We start from the raw sequence: 15335 nt of genomic DNA, 5'->3' as shown, positions 1-15335 counted from the left end.
AGGTCCTACAGTGTGATTTTCTCATTTTCAATGAATTTCCGTTTTCTTGCTATATTCCAGGTCCTACAGGGTAAGTTTTTAATTTTTCACGTTTTTCAGGGTTTCTTGCAATATTCCAGGTACTGCATTATGATTTTCTCATTTTTCCCCTCTTTTTTGGGTTTCTAGACACCTTCCAGGTCCTACAGTGTGGTTGTCTCATTTTCCACCTTTTTCCGGGTTTCTTCCCATATTCCAGTTCCTACAGCGTGGGTTTCTCATTTTCCACGTTTTTTTTCATTGTTTCTTGCCATATTCCAGGTCCTACAGTGTTTGTTTTTAAATTTCCACTGTTTTTCAGGGTTTCTCACAATATTCCAGGTCCTACATTGTGAGTTTTTAATTTTCGACGTTTTTCGGGGTTTATCGCCATATTCAAGGTCTACAGTGTGATTTTCTCATATTTGATGATTTTCACTTTTTCCTTCCATATTTCATTTCCTACAGTGTTATTTTTTATGTTTCACGTTTTTTATGGTTTCTCTGTCACTGTGCTCAACTGTGGTTTTACAATGCTTCACTGTGATGTCCCACTTCTCTACTCTGTTGTCACCCTGCTCTAATGTAATCTCACAGTGCTCTACTGTGGTTTCACAGTGCTCTACTTCGTTGTCACAATGCTCCACTTTGGTGTCACAGTATGCCACTGCGGTATCACAGTTCTCCACTCTGGTGTCACAATGCTCCACTGTGGTGTCACATGCTCCACTGTGTTGTCAGAGTTCTCCACTGTAGTTTCATTGTGGTTCACTGTGGGGAGACAGTGCTGCACTGTGGTATCACAGTGGTCCACTGTTGTGTCACAGTGCTCACTTTGGTTTATCAGTGCTCTACTGTGGTATCCCAGTTCTCCACTGTCATGTCACAGTGCTCCACTCTACTGTCACCGTGCTGCTCTGTGTTGTCACAGTGCTCCACTGTGGTGTCACACTGCTACACTATTGTGTCACAGTGTTCCACCTTTCTGACACAGTTCTCCACAGTGATGTAAGTGTGCTCCCCTCACTGTCCCACTGCTGCACTGTCGTGTCACAGTGCTCAACTGTCATGTCACAATGCTCCACTCTGATGCCACAGTGGTCCACTGTGCTGTCACAGTGCTTCACTGTAGAGTCACAGTGCTCCACTCTCAGGTCACAGTACTCCACTTTACTGTCACAGTGCTCCACAGTGGTATCACAGTGCTTTACAGTGCTTTACAGTGATGTCAGAGTGTTCCACTCTGATGTTGCACTGCTTTACTCTGTTGTCACACTCCTCAACTGTTGTGTCATTGTGCTCCTCTGTGGTGTCACAGTGCTCCTCTTCGTTGTCACAGTGCTCCACAGTGCTGTCACCCTACTCCTCTGTGGTGTCACATTTCTCCATTGTGGTGTCACATTCTCCACTGTGGTTTCACATGCTCCAGTGTGTTGTCATATACTCTAAAGATGCTCCAACACAGAACAAAGATACCTGCACCAATGTGTTCACTGAACCCTAATTTTTAATAACCATGAGCTAGAAACAACCCAGATGTCCCTCTATGGAAGAATTGTTACAGAAACTGTGGTACATTTACACAATGGAATTCTACTCAGATATTAAAAAATGATCGCATCATAAACGTTGTAGGCACATGGATGGAACTAGAAAATAGTTTCTTGAGTGAGGTAACCCAAATCCAAAAGGCCTTGCATGGTATGTACTCACCGATAAGTGGATTTTAGCCAAAAGCTCAGAACACCCATGCAACAACTAAAAGTCAAATGAAGTTTTACAAGAAGTGAGACCAAAGTGTCGGTTCTTCAAACCTACTTAGAAGAGGTAAAACAATAATCATGGCAGGCCGAGGAAGGTCAGGTATGGGAAGAGACAGGAGAGACATCTAGAGGGCCAGGAGAATGAATAGGAATAAGTAGCAGCGGGGTTTGGGGAACTAGGAGATGCACTAGAAATTCCCAGATGCCAGGAATTCAAGAGGTTCCCAGAACTCAATGGCATAACAACAGCTGAAATACAGGGGAGATGGAGCCTGAAGGGACTACATCCAGGAGATGGACATGGGACTCAGTTGAGGGATGGGGACACCCACCAATTTAAAAAAATACCAAAAATTGTCTCTGTCTAAAGGAAATTTAGGGACAAAAATGGAGCAGAGACTGAAGGAAAGGCCATCCAGAGACTATAGCACTGTATTCTACCCACAGACACAAAACCCCAACACTACTGCTGATGCCAAGGTGTGCTTACAGACAGGAGCCTTGTATGTCTGTGTATCATCTGAGAGCCTCTGTCAGCAACTGACTAAGACAGATGGAGATACTCACAGAAACTATTGGACTGAGTGTGGGGACCCCAATGGAAAAATTAGGGGAAGGGCTGAAGGAGCTGAAGGGGATGGCAACCCCACAGGACAAACAACAGTATCAATTAACCAGACCCCTCCGAGCTGTAGCAGGTCTTTGCGCATCTGATCAGTATTTGCTTACTAAACTGTATATTGGCCTCAACCGACGTCTGTGTTGTCCTCTGTTTCCCCCAAACTGAACGTAATCTAAATGTAAGAAATGTCTCCTGTGAGTCTGGCACCCTGATTTTGTTGTTAACAGACATAGCGTGTCAAGTCTGAGCCTAGGTGGCACAGGATCTGGGAGCTGACTTCGGGTGGCCATAGGGGCCAACAGGTCAGTCAAGGGAATCCAACTAGAGCACAAATGACTAACCTAGATGTCAGTAGGGTTAAGTTGGGGATACTAGTGAGGTTCCAACCAATCCAGGGGTACGGATCTGAGCCAAAGGAGGCTCAGGCAATGTCCTATCCACACCCACCCTCGGGGCTTCTCCTAGGTCCTTTTCTGTCAGAGTGCCAGGAACCTGGTTCTTACCTATGCCTCTGGAATGGGACCTATCACACTGCACTCAGAATACCAGATGCTTCCATTGAAGCATCAAGAAAACAGAGCAATGGCTGTCTGTCTTCAGGTGTATCCTATCCTCTAGTCCTATTTCCAAATTAAGGGCTTGGCTGAGCTGCCTCATTATGTAATTGCAAACCTTCCTAATCGTGGAAGGAAGAGGCACAAAAGAACCAGCATAGGAAGGAACCAATCATCTCCTCCCTGCAACCCCAACTTAAAGGGGTTCACGTGTGACTTTCCCAAGGTTGGACCAATCTCTACCGCCATGCAACACTGTAGCCTCTTGTAGTTTTAAATGTTCACTTACTGTATGCTTTTATATGAAGAAAGACGTGGTTTCTCTTTCCCATTTCTAAGATTACCAGATCTTTTTCTGTTTAGAGAATATGCTCATGACTATCCTTGAGATACAGTCAATATAACTGTTGCTCATAGAACTTACTTGTTTTCATGATATTTTTAAGGGTAAATGGCAGAGTTTGTTTAAAAAATATTTTGCAGTTAATTATTTGTGTGAGTGATGAAGCTCTGATTTTTCAAACCTGTCAAGAGGTACGATGACCTCCCCTCTCTCTCTCTCTCTCTCTCTCAAAAGCCCTCTTTCCTCTCTCTCAATGATGTATTTTATTTTTAGTGTAAGGGTGTTTTCATGTGTATACTGTGCCCACAGAAGCCAGAAGAGAGTATCAGATCCCCTGGAACTGGAGATGGGCCACCATATAGTTGCTGGTAGTTGAGCCCAGGTTCTCTGGAAGAGGAGACAATGCTCTTAATTGTTGACCCCTTTCAGTGGCCCCACCCATCTTTAAATTTTTAGAAGTATATGTGAGGCTGTGTTTATGTACATCATATGCAGACCATAAGAGGGATTTAGATTCTCCAGAATCTGACACCCTCTTCTGGAGTGTCTGATGACAGCTACAGTGTACTTATATCAAATAAATACATAAATAAATAAATAAACATTTTTTTAAAAGGAAAAAAAAAAGAAAGACCAGGTAGGACTGCCATTTGCATGTTCATAGGGGAAACCTAGAGAGAGAGCAGTCTAAACTCAGCAGGTTTCTTCCCTCTGGATGGTAGCTCAGAGTGTAATCCCAGCAAGACAGGCAAATCACTGATTTCAAGGACTGCCTGGTTCAGGACAGCCAATGATATGAAGAGGAAGGAGCTATGTAGTGAAAACAAAGCAAGGAAACACTAACCAGGAAAAAGAATAGACAGTGTAGCTTGTGATAGGGTACCAACAAGAGAAAGCCTTCTGTTACCACTTACAAACAGAAGAAGCCTTGCACCCTTCCGCCCAGGTTATTATCACTGGTTATGACCACAAGACTTGGGCTCTTATGTCTATAGGAAGCACCTGTCTGTGCCTTTAAGTACCATTGAAAGTTCAGGGCTATAATTCATCTGTAACAAGCAACAGTGGTAAGAACCTGTAGCCTTTGAAAACAACTCTTTTTTTAAAAAAGCAGGGGACACAACTGAGCTGTAGAGCTCCTCAAGTTCAGCCCTATTACTTGGTAGGAAAACAGCCTCAGTGTCCAGAGCTGAGGTCTCACAAGCAAACTGCTGCAATTTTTGAGTACCAACTAGGGAGAGAAAAGATATGATGTGGTTGGTTAATTTATGTATTTTATTATTTCTATTTGTTGTTTTGTGTTGTTTTATTTGGTTTTAGATAAGGCCTCAGTCTGTAGCTCTGGATGACCCAGGACTGACTACATGTGTTAATTAGGGTTTCACAGCTGAGAACAGACACCAAGAGCAAGGTAAGACTTAGAAAACCCGACATTCAGGGGTGGCTCAAGCTCTTAATGAGAGCACTCGGGAGGCAGAGGCAGTCAGTTTCTGAGTTCGAGGCCAGCCTGTTGAAAGAAAGACAGACAGACAGATCAGTAAAATAAAAGCCAGAACCTTCTCTGCTTTTGTTTTCTTTTGCCTCGAGATAGGGTTCCTCTTGGTATATCCCAGGCAGTCTGTTCTGGAACTATCAGTGTAGGCTTGGGTAGCCTCAAACTCACAGAGGTCCTCTCTGCCTGCCTGCCTTTGCCACCCACACAACCTGGCAGAAGCCAGAATCTCTTTTTCCCTCTTGTTTATATATTTGTTTGTTTGTTTGTTTGCTTGCTTGCTTGTTTGTTTGTTGTTATTATAACTATTAGTTCTCAATGTAAGTGTTTGTGTGTGTGTGTGTGTGTGCTCTATCTGCTGCCTATATGACTACATGCCAGAAGAGGGCACCATAACCTAGGACAAGTCACCATGCAACTCCTGAAAATTAATTTTAAAAAAAACGGAAATTCTAATCACATAGAAGGTAGATATCTGCGAGGCTGTCAGAGTGCTTTTCAAGGCTTACTGTAAATAATAAAAATTGTGTGTCTTTTACTTAACAACAGAAGGGAAGGGAGGTGGTGTGCCTGCATGTTTATTGTCTGCATGTCTACTTCCTTGTTCTGTCACTCGGTTGAACATTGGCACATTGACCTCACCATGCTGAAAGGCGACATGTGGATGGCAGCCATCTTGTCTGCTGACTGACCACCCTTCTCAAGATGGAGGTGGCTGGCCTTCACGAGACCTATTGTTCCAGGTTGCTTCTGTTTCTTCCCCTTCTTTCCCAGCTATTAGTGGAATAGAACTTAACTGAATCCAGTGCAGAAGGGTGAGGAGTCACTGAAAAGCCACCAGCAGCCATGACCACATGTTTTTCTCTTGCTTTTTGTCTATTACTTTTTTATTATTTTTAGGAGGGAGGGGCGTTCAAGACAGTGATTCTTTGTGTAGCCCTGGATGTCTTGGAACTCACTCTGTAGACCAGGATGGCCTGGAATGCAGAAATCTGCCGGCCTCTGCCTGCCAAGTGCTGGGATTAAAGGGGTGCTCCACCACACCCGGCTTCCTTGTTTATTTCTAAGAATCCGTGGGAAATATGATTTCTTTAATCTGTGTACCCTAGACTAACACACACATGCACACAAACAGGGAGTGAGAGAGAAAGATAAGGAGGAATGACATGAATTTTAGGAAAAAGAGATATTAATGGATTAATATTACTTCTATTCATACATATATACATACATACATACACAGAATTAGAGTAGAGCTGAGGCAATTGTGGAACACACCTTTAGCCTCAGGCAGATTTCTGCATTCAAGGTCACCCTGGCTTACAGAGGGAGTTCCAAGTCAGCCAGGGCTGCACAGAGAAACCCGTTCTGAGAAAAAAATAATAATTGAAAGAAAGAAAGAAAAAAGAAAGGAAGAAAGAAAGAAAGAAAGAAAGAAAGAAAGAAAGAGGATAAAAAGTTTTTAAAAATTAAAAAAAAAATTACCAGATTACCATCAAGCACACACAGCAATGGCTGTCTTCAGGTGTATCCTTTCAGCCTCCAAAACAAAAAGCAATGGCTGTCCGTCTTCAGGGGTATCCTATTCTCCAGTCTTATTTCCAACCTAAGAGCTGGGCTGAGCTGCCTCATTATGTAATTGCAAACCTTCCTTGGTTTGTCTTTTCCATTTCTAAGACTAACAGACCTTTTTCTATTTAGAGAATATGCTCAAGACTGTCCTTTAGATATAGTAAATATAACTGTTGCTCATAGAACTTGTTTTCTAGGAATTTTTAAAGGTAAATGGCAGTTTATTTATAAAAAATATTTTGCATTTATTTATTTGTGTAAGTGATGAAGCTCAGGTCTTCAAACTCGTCAGGAGGTATGATTACCTCCCCTCTCTCTTACCCCCTCTCTCTCCTCTCTCTCAATGATCTATTTTATTTTTAGTGTAAGGGTGTTTTGCATGTGTATACTGTGCCCACAGACTCCAGAACAGAGTATTATATCCCCTGGAACTGGAGATGGTCCACCATATATATACTGGTAATTGAGCCCAGGTTTTCTGGAAGAAGAGAAAATGCTCTTGATTGTTGAGCCCTCTCTGTAGCACCATCTTTCTTTTTTTTTTTTTTTTTTTTTTTTTTTTTAGTATATGTGAGGCTGTGTTTATATACATCATATGGAGACAATAAGAATGATTTAGATACTTCAGAATCTGACACCCTCTTCTGGAGTGTCTGAAGATTGCGAGAGCATACTTAAATATAATAAATAAATAAATCTTTAAAAAGAAAAGGAAAAGAAAAAAGAAAGACCAGGCCTGCCATATGCATGTTCATAGAGGAAACTGGAAGAGACCCCAATCTAACCTCAGAAGGGTGCTTCCTTCTGGATGGTAGCTCACAGTTTCATCCCAGCAAGACAGGCAAATCACTGAGTTCAAGGACAGTAAGGTTCAGGACCACCAAGGTTAGGAAGGGAAAGGGGCTATGTAGAGAATACAAAGCAACAAAACAACAACAAGGAAAAAGAAGTGACAGTGTAACTTGGGGTAGGGTACCAACAAGAGAAAGCCTTCTGTTACCACTTACAAACACCAGTAGCCTTGCACCCTTCTGCCCAGGTCCCTGTCTTCCTTTCTAGGAATTCTTAGGATGCCAGGGGGTGGGGGAATCCAGATTAACTTTTTAATAACAAAGACTTGGCCTTTTTTGTCTATAGGAAGCCAGTCTCAGTGCCTTTAACTACCACTGAAAGTTCAGGGCTGTTTCTCACCTGTAACAAGCAACAGTGCTAAGAACCTGCAGCCTTTGAAAACAACTTTTTTTAAAAATGGGGAACACAACTCAGCAGTAGAACCCCTCAGGTTCAGCCCTAATGTTTGTTAGGGAAACAGCCTCAATGTCCAGAGCTGAGGTCTCATGGGTGAACTGCTTCAAGCTCTGAGTATCATCTAAAGAAAGAAAAGATATCATGTGGTTGCATAATTTATTTATTTTATTATTTCTATTTTTTTTTTTTGTTTTGTTTTGTTTTGTTTTAGATAATGCCTCACTCTGTAGCTACAGCTGACCTAGGACTGACTACATGTCTTAATCAGGGTTTCACAGCTGAGAAACAGACACCATACCAATGTAAGACTTAGAAAATCCAACAGTCAGTGGTGGCTCGAGCTCTTAAGGAAAGCACTCTGGAGGCAGAGGCAGTCAGTTTCTGAGTTCGAGGCCAGCCTGGTTAAAAACAGGGTCAGGCAGAGCAGGGCTAGGCTAGGCAGGGCAGGGTTAGGTTAGGCAGGGCTAGGCTAAGCAGGGCTAGGCATGGCAGTGCAGGGGAGGGCTAGGCTATGCTAGACTAGGCTAGGCAGCGAAGGGCTGGGCTAGGCAGGGCTAGGCTAGGCAGGGCAGGGCTAGGCTGGACTAGGTAGGGCTAGGCTAGTCTAGGCAAGGCAGGGCCATATTCTGGGTCCCATAGTGTGAATTTTTAAATTTCAAGATTTTCTGGGTTTCTCGGAATATTCTGGTTCCTGCAGTGTGATTTTATCATTTTTCCAAGATTTTCAAGTTTTTCCGTTATTCTGGGTACTTCAGGGTGATTTTCTCATTTTCCACCTTTTTCAGGTTTTCTTGCAATATTCGGGGTCCTTCAGTGTGAGTTTATAATTTTCTACTTTTTTCAGGGTTTCTCGACATATTCTGGGTCCTACAGAGTATATTTTTAAATTTCCCTGTTTTTCAGGGTTTCTCAGCATATTCTGGGTCCTACAGTGTGATTTTCTCATTTTCCACTTTTTCAATTTTTTTCGCATTATTGTGTCCTACAGTATGATTTTCTCATTTTCCACCTTTTTCAGGTTTTCTCGATATATTTGGGGTCGTTCAGTGTCAGTTTTTAATTTTCTACTTTTTTCAGGGTTTCTCGCCATATTCTGGGTACTACAGCGTGTATTTTTAATTTTCTACTTTTTTCAGGTTTTCTCGCCATATTCTGGTTCCTTCAGTGTGAGTTTTTAATTTTACTCGTTTTTCAGGTTTTCTCGCCATATTCCAGGTCCTTCGGTGTGAATTATTAATTTTCCACGTTTCCAGGATTTTTAGTCATATTCTGGGTCCTACATTATGATTTTCTCATTTCCACGTTTTTCAGGTTTTCTTGCCATATTCCAGGTCCGTCAGTGTGAATTTTTAATTTTCCACGTTTTTCAGTATTTCTCGCCATATTCTGCGTAATATAGTGTGAATTTTTAATTTTTCAACTTTTTTCATGGATTCTCGCCATATTCTGTGTCCGACAGTGTGAATTTTTAATTTTCACGTTTTTCAGGGTTTATTGCCATATTCCAGGTACTACAGTATGATTTTCTCATTTTTCGACATTTTCAGGGTTTCTCACCATATTCCAGGTCCTACAATGTGATTTTCTCATTATTCCACTATACAGGGTTTCTCACCATATTCCAGGTACTAGATATGATTTTCTTATTTTCGACTTCTTCAGGGTTTCTCAACATTTTCCAGGTTCTACAGTGCGATTTTCTCATTTTTCGACTTATTCAAGTTTTCTCACCATATTCCAGATCCTACAGTGTGATTTTCTCATTTTCCACATTTTTGAGGATTTCTTGCCATATTCCAGGCCTTCAGTGTGATTTTTTAATTATCCACGTTTTTATAGTTACTCACCATATTCCAGGTCCTACAGTGTGATTTTCCTTTTCAACGATTTTCAGGTTTTCTTGCCCTATTCCTGGTCCTACAGGGTATGTTTTTAATTTTCCACATTTTTCGGGGTTTCTCGCGATATTCTAGGTACTTCAGCATGATTTCTCATTTTTCCCCTCTTTCTGGGTTTCTAGACACATTCCAGAACCATCAGTGTTATTTTTCTCATTTTCCACCTTTTTCTGGGTTTCTCTCCATTTTCCAGGTCCTAGAGTGTGAGTTTCTCATTTTCCACGTTTTTCAGGGTTTCTCGCCATATTCCAGGTCATTCACTGTTTGATTTTAATTTTCCACATTTTTCAGAGTTTCCTGTCATATTCCAAGTCCTAGAGTGTGGGTTTTTAAATTTCCAACTTTTTCAGCGTTTCTTGCCATATTCCATGTCCTACAGTGCAAGTTTTTAATTTTCCACGTTTTTCATGGTTTTCTTCCTATTCCAGATCCTACAGTATGATTTTCTCATTTTTCATGATTTTCAGTTTTCTTCCCATATTCCAGATCCTACAGTGTGAGTTTTTTATTTTCCATTTCTTTCAGGGTTTCTTTCCATATTCCAGGTCCTATAGTATGAGTTTCTCATTTTCTACATTTTTCATGAGATTTTCGCCATATTATAGGTCCTGCAGTTTGAGTTCCTCATTTTCCACGTTTTTCAGGTCTTTTCAGCATATTCCAGGTTCTGCAGTTTGAATTTCTCATTTTCCATGTTTTTCATTTTTTCTTGCCATATTCCATATCCTACAGTGTGATTTTCTCATTTTTCATGATTTTCAGGTTTTCTTGCCATATACCAGATCCTAGAGTGTGAGTTTTTAATTTTCCAACTTATTCAGGGTTTCTTGCCATAAACCATGTCTTACAATGTGAGTTTCTCATTTTCCACGTTTTTCAGGTTTTCTCTCCATATTCCTTTTCCTACAATGTTAGTTTTTAATTTTCCATGTTTTTTCCGGGTTTCTTGCCATATTCCAGGTCCTTCAGTGTGATTTTCTCATTTTCCACATTTTTCAGGATTTCTTGCCATATTCCAGCCCTCTGTTTGAATAATTAATTATCCACGTTTTTCAGGGTTTCTCGCCATATTCTGGGACCTACAGTTTGATTTACTCATTTTTCGACTTTTCCAGGGTTTCTCACCATATTCCAGGTCCTACACTGTGATTTTCTCATTTTCCACATTTTTCAGGATTTCTTGCCATATTCCAGTCCTTTCGTGTGATTGTTTAATTATCCACGGTTTTTTTTTTTTTTGGTCTCTCGCCGTATTCCTAGTCCTTCAGTATGAAACCTTAATTTCCGGCATTTTTCAGGGTTTATCGCCATATTCCAGGTCCTTCAGTGTGAGTTTTTAATTTTCTATGTTTTTCAGGGTTTATCGCCATATTCCAGGTACTACAGTATGATTTTCTCATTTTTCGACTTTTTCAGGGTTTCTCACCATATTCCAGGTCCTACAGTATGATTTTCTCATTATTCGACTATACAGGGTTTCTCACCATATTCCAGGTACTAGATATGATTTTCTCATTTTTCGACTTCTTCAGGGTTTCTCAACATTTTCCAGGTTCTACAGTGTGATTTTCTCATTTTTCGACTTATTCAAGCGTTCTCACCATATTCCAGGTCCTACAGTGTGATTTTCTCATTTTCCACATTTTTCAGGATTTCTTGCCATATTCCAGGCCTTCAGTGTGATTTTTTAATTATCCACGTTTTTATAGTTACTCACCATATTCCAGGTCCTACAGTGTGTTTTTTTCCTTTTCAACGATTTTCAGGTTTTCTTGCCCTATTCCTGGTCCTACAGGGTAAGTTTTTAATTTTCCACATTTTTTGGGGTTTCTCGCGATATTCTAGGTACTTCAGTATGATTTCTCATTTTTCCCCTCTTTCTGGGTTTCTAGACACATTCCAGGTCCATCAGTGTGATTTTCTCATTTTCCACCTTTTTCTGGGTTTCTCTCCATTTTCCAGGTCCTAGAGTGTGAGTTTCTCATTTTCCACGTTTTTCAGGGTTTCTCGCCATATTCCAGGTCATTCACTGTTTGATTTTAATTTTCCACATTTTTCAGAGTTTCTTGTCATATTCCAAGTCCTAGAGTGTGAGTTTTTAAATTTCCAACTTTTTCAGGGTTTCTTGCCATATTACATGTCCTACAGTGTGAGTTTTTAATTTTCCACGTTTTTCATGGTTTTCTTCCTATTCCAGATCCGACAGTATGATTTTCTCATTTTTCATGATTTTCAGTTTTCTTCCCATATTCCAGATCCTACAGTGTGAGTTTTTTTATTTTCCATGTTTTTCAGGGTTTCTTTCCATACTCCAGGTCCTATAGTGTGAGTTTCTCATTTTCAACGTTTTTCAGAGTTTTTCGCCATATTATAGGTCCTGCAGTTTGAGTTCCTCATTTTCCATGTTTTTCAGGTTTTCTCTCCATATTCCTGTTCCTACAATGTTAGTTTTTAATTTTCCACGTTTTTCAGGGTTTCTTGCCATATTTCAGGTCCTGCAGTTTGAATTTTTTATTTTTCACGTTTTTCAGTGTTTCTTGCCATATTCTAGGTCCTACAGTGAGATTTTATCATTTTTTATGATTTTCAGATTTTCTCGCCATATCCCAGGTCCTTCAGTGTGAGTTTTTAATTTTCCACATTTTTCTGTGTTTCTTGCCATATTCCATATCCTACCATTTGAGTTTCGTATTGTTCACATTATTCAGGGGTTCTTGCCATGTTCTAGGTACTGCAGTGTGATTTTCTCATTTTTCATTATTTTTAGGTTTTTTAATTATCTGATTCTTTCAGGTTTTCTCCCCATATTCTAAGTCCTGCTGTGTGATTTTGTCATTTTCCACCTTTTCTGGGTTTCTCGCCGTATTCCAAGTCCTGCAGTTTGATTTTGTCATTTTCCACCTCTTTCAGGGTTCTTGCCACATTCCAGGTCCTCCAGTGTGAGTTTCTCCTTTTCCACGTTTTATAGGGAATCTTGCCATATTCCAGGTCCTAAAGTGTGAGTTTTTAATTTTCCACGTTTTTCAGGATTTCTCACAATATTCTAGGTCCTACAGTGTGATTCTCTCATTTTCCACAATTTTAAGGTTTTCTTTCCATATTCCAGTTCTTATAGTTTGAGTTTCTCATTTTTCACATTTTTCAGTTCTTCTCACCATATTCCAGGTCCTAGAGTGTGAGTTTTTAATTTTCCACGTGTTTCAGTGTTTCTTGCCATAGTCCAGATTCTACAGTGTGATTTTTTCATTTCCTGTGATTTTTCAGGTTTTTTTGACATATTTCCAGTCCTATAGTATAAGTTTTCAATTTCCCATGTTTGCCAAGGTTTCTCGATATATTCCAAGTCCTATAGTTTGAGTTTCTCATTTTTCGGTGTTTCTAGACATATACCAGGTGCTGCAGTGTTATTTTCTCATTTTCCACCTTTTTCTGGGTTTCTTGCCATATTCCAGGTCCTACAGAGTGAGTTTCTTATTTTCCACCTTGTTCAGGTTTTCTCAACATATTCTAGATCCAACCGTTTGAGTTTTTAATTTTCCACCTTTTTCAGAGTTTCTAAGCATATTCCAGGTCCTACAGTTTGGGTTTCTCATTTTCCAAGTCTTTCAGTGTTTCTCTCCATATTCCAGGTCCTACAGTGTGATTTTCTCATTTTTCATAATTTGCAGGTTATTGGGTGTGAGTTTTTTATTTTCAATTTTTTTCAGGTTTTCCTGCCATATTCCATGTCCTACAGTTTAATTTTCTCATTTTTCAGGATTTTGAAGTTTTCTTGTCATATTTTAGGTCCTACACTGTTAGTTTTTTTTTTTTATTTTCCACTTTTTAAAGGTTTTCTTACTATATTCCAAGTCCTACAGTGTCATTTGCTCATTTTCCACGTTTTTCAGGGTTTCTCGCCATATTCCATGTCCTACAAGTTTAATTTTTAATTTTCCACATTTTTCAGAGTTTTTCACCATATCTCAGTTCCTATAGTTTTAATTTCCATTTTCCATGTTTTTTTAGAGTTTGTCGCCATATTCCAGGACCTACAGTGTGAGTTTTTAATTTTCCACGTGTTTCAGGGTTTCTTGCCATATTCCAGCTTCTACAGTTTGATTTTATCATTGTTCATGATTTTCAGGATTTCTTGCCAGATTCCCAGTCCTATAGTGTAAGTTTTCAATTTTCCATGTTTGTCAAGTTTTCTCAACATATTCAAAGTCCTATAGTTTGAGTTTCTCATTTTTCAGTGTTTCTAGCCTTATACCAGGTCCTGCAGTGTTATTTTCTAATTTTCTTTTTTTTTTAAAGATTTATTTATTTATTATATGTAAGTACACTGTAGCTGTCCTCAGACACTCCAGAAGGGGGAGCCAGATCTCGTTACGGATGGTTGTGAGCCACCATAATTTCTTGCCATGTCCCTGGTCCTACACTGTTATATTTTTATTTTCCACGTTCTTCAGGTTTTCTCGCCATATTCCAGGTCCTACAGTGTGAGTTTTTAATTTCTACGTTTTTCAAGGTTTCTCTCCATATTCCAGGTCCTACTGTGTGATTTTCTCATTTTAAATGAATTTCCGTTTTCTTGCTATATTCCAGGTCCTACAGGGTAAGTTTTAAATTTTTCACGTTTTTCAGGGTTTCTTACGATATTCCAGGTACTGCATTATGATTTTCTCATTTTCCCCTCTTTCTGGGTTTCTAGACACATTCCAGGTCCTACAGTGTGGTTGTCTCATTTTCCACCTTTTTCTGGGTTTCTTCCCATATTCCAGGTCCTACAGCGTGAGTTTCTCATTTTCAACGTTTTTTTCAGTGTTTCTTGCCATATTCCAGGTCCTACAGTGTTTTTTTTTCAATTTCCACGTTTTTCAGGGTTTCTCATCATATTTCTGTTCCTACCGTTTGAGTTTATCATTTTTCACATTTTTCAGTATTTGTCGCCATATACCTGGTCGTAGAGTGTAAGTTTTTAAATTTCCACTGTTTTTCAGGGTTTCTCACAATATTCCAGGTCCTACATTGTGAGTATTTTATTTTCGACGTTTTTCAGGGTTTATCGCCATATTCAAGGTCTACAGTGTGATTTTCTCATATTTGATGATTTTCACTTTTTCTTTCCATATTTCAGTTCCTACAGTGTTATTTTTTATGTTTCACGTTTTTTAGGGTTTCTCTGTCACTGTGCTCAACTGTGGTTTTACAATGCTCCACTGTGATGTCCACTTCTCTACGCTTTTGTCACCCTGCTCTAATCGTTGTCACAATGCTCCACTTTGGTGTCACAGTATGCCACTGTGGTATCAGATTTCTCATCTCTGGTGTCACAATGCTCCACTGTGTCGTCACATGCTCCACTGTGTTGTCAGAGTTCTCCACTGTAGTTTCATTGTGGTTCACTGTGGGGAGACAGTGCTGCACTGTGCTATCACAGTGGTTCACTGTAGTGTCACAGTGCTCCCTGTGGTTTATCAGTGCTCTATTGTGGTATCATATCACAGTGCTCCACTGTCATGTCACAGTGTTCCACTCTACTGTCACCGTGCTTCTCTGTGTTGTCACAGTGCTCCACTGTGGTGTCACACTGCTACACTATTGTGTCACAGTGTTCCACCTTTCTGACACAGTTCTCCACAGTGATGTAAGTGTGCTTCCCTCACTGTCACACTGCTGCATTGTCGTGTCACAGTGCTCAACTGTCATGTCACAATGCTCCACTCTGATGCCACAGTGGTCCACTGTGCTGTCACAGTGCTGCACTGTAGTGTCACAGTGCTCCACTCTCGGGTCACAGTACTCCACTCTGCTGTCACAGTGATCCACAGTGGTGTCACAGT

The sequence above is a fragment of the Mus caroli genome, unplaced genomic scaffold (assembly GCF_978045245.1).
Source record: "Mus caroli unplaced genomic scaffold, Mus_caroli_1 scaffold_37, whole genome shotgun sequence".
NCBI classification, from domain to species: Eukaryota; Metazoa; Chordata; class Mammalia; order Rodentia; family Muridae; genus Mus; species Mus caroli.
The sequence above is the reverse complement of the archived record's forward strand: the minus strand, read 5'-3'. Positions refer to the sequence as shown.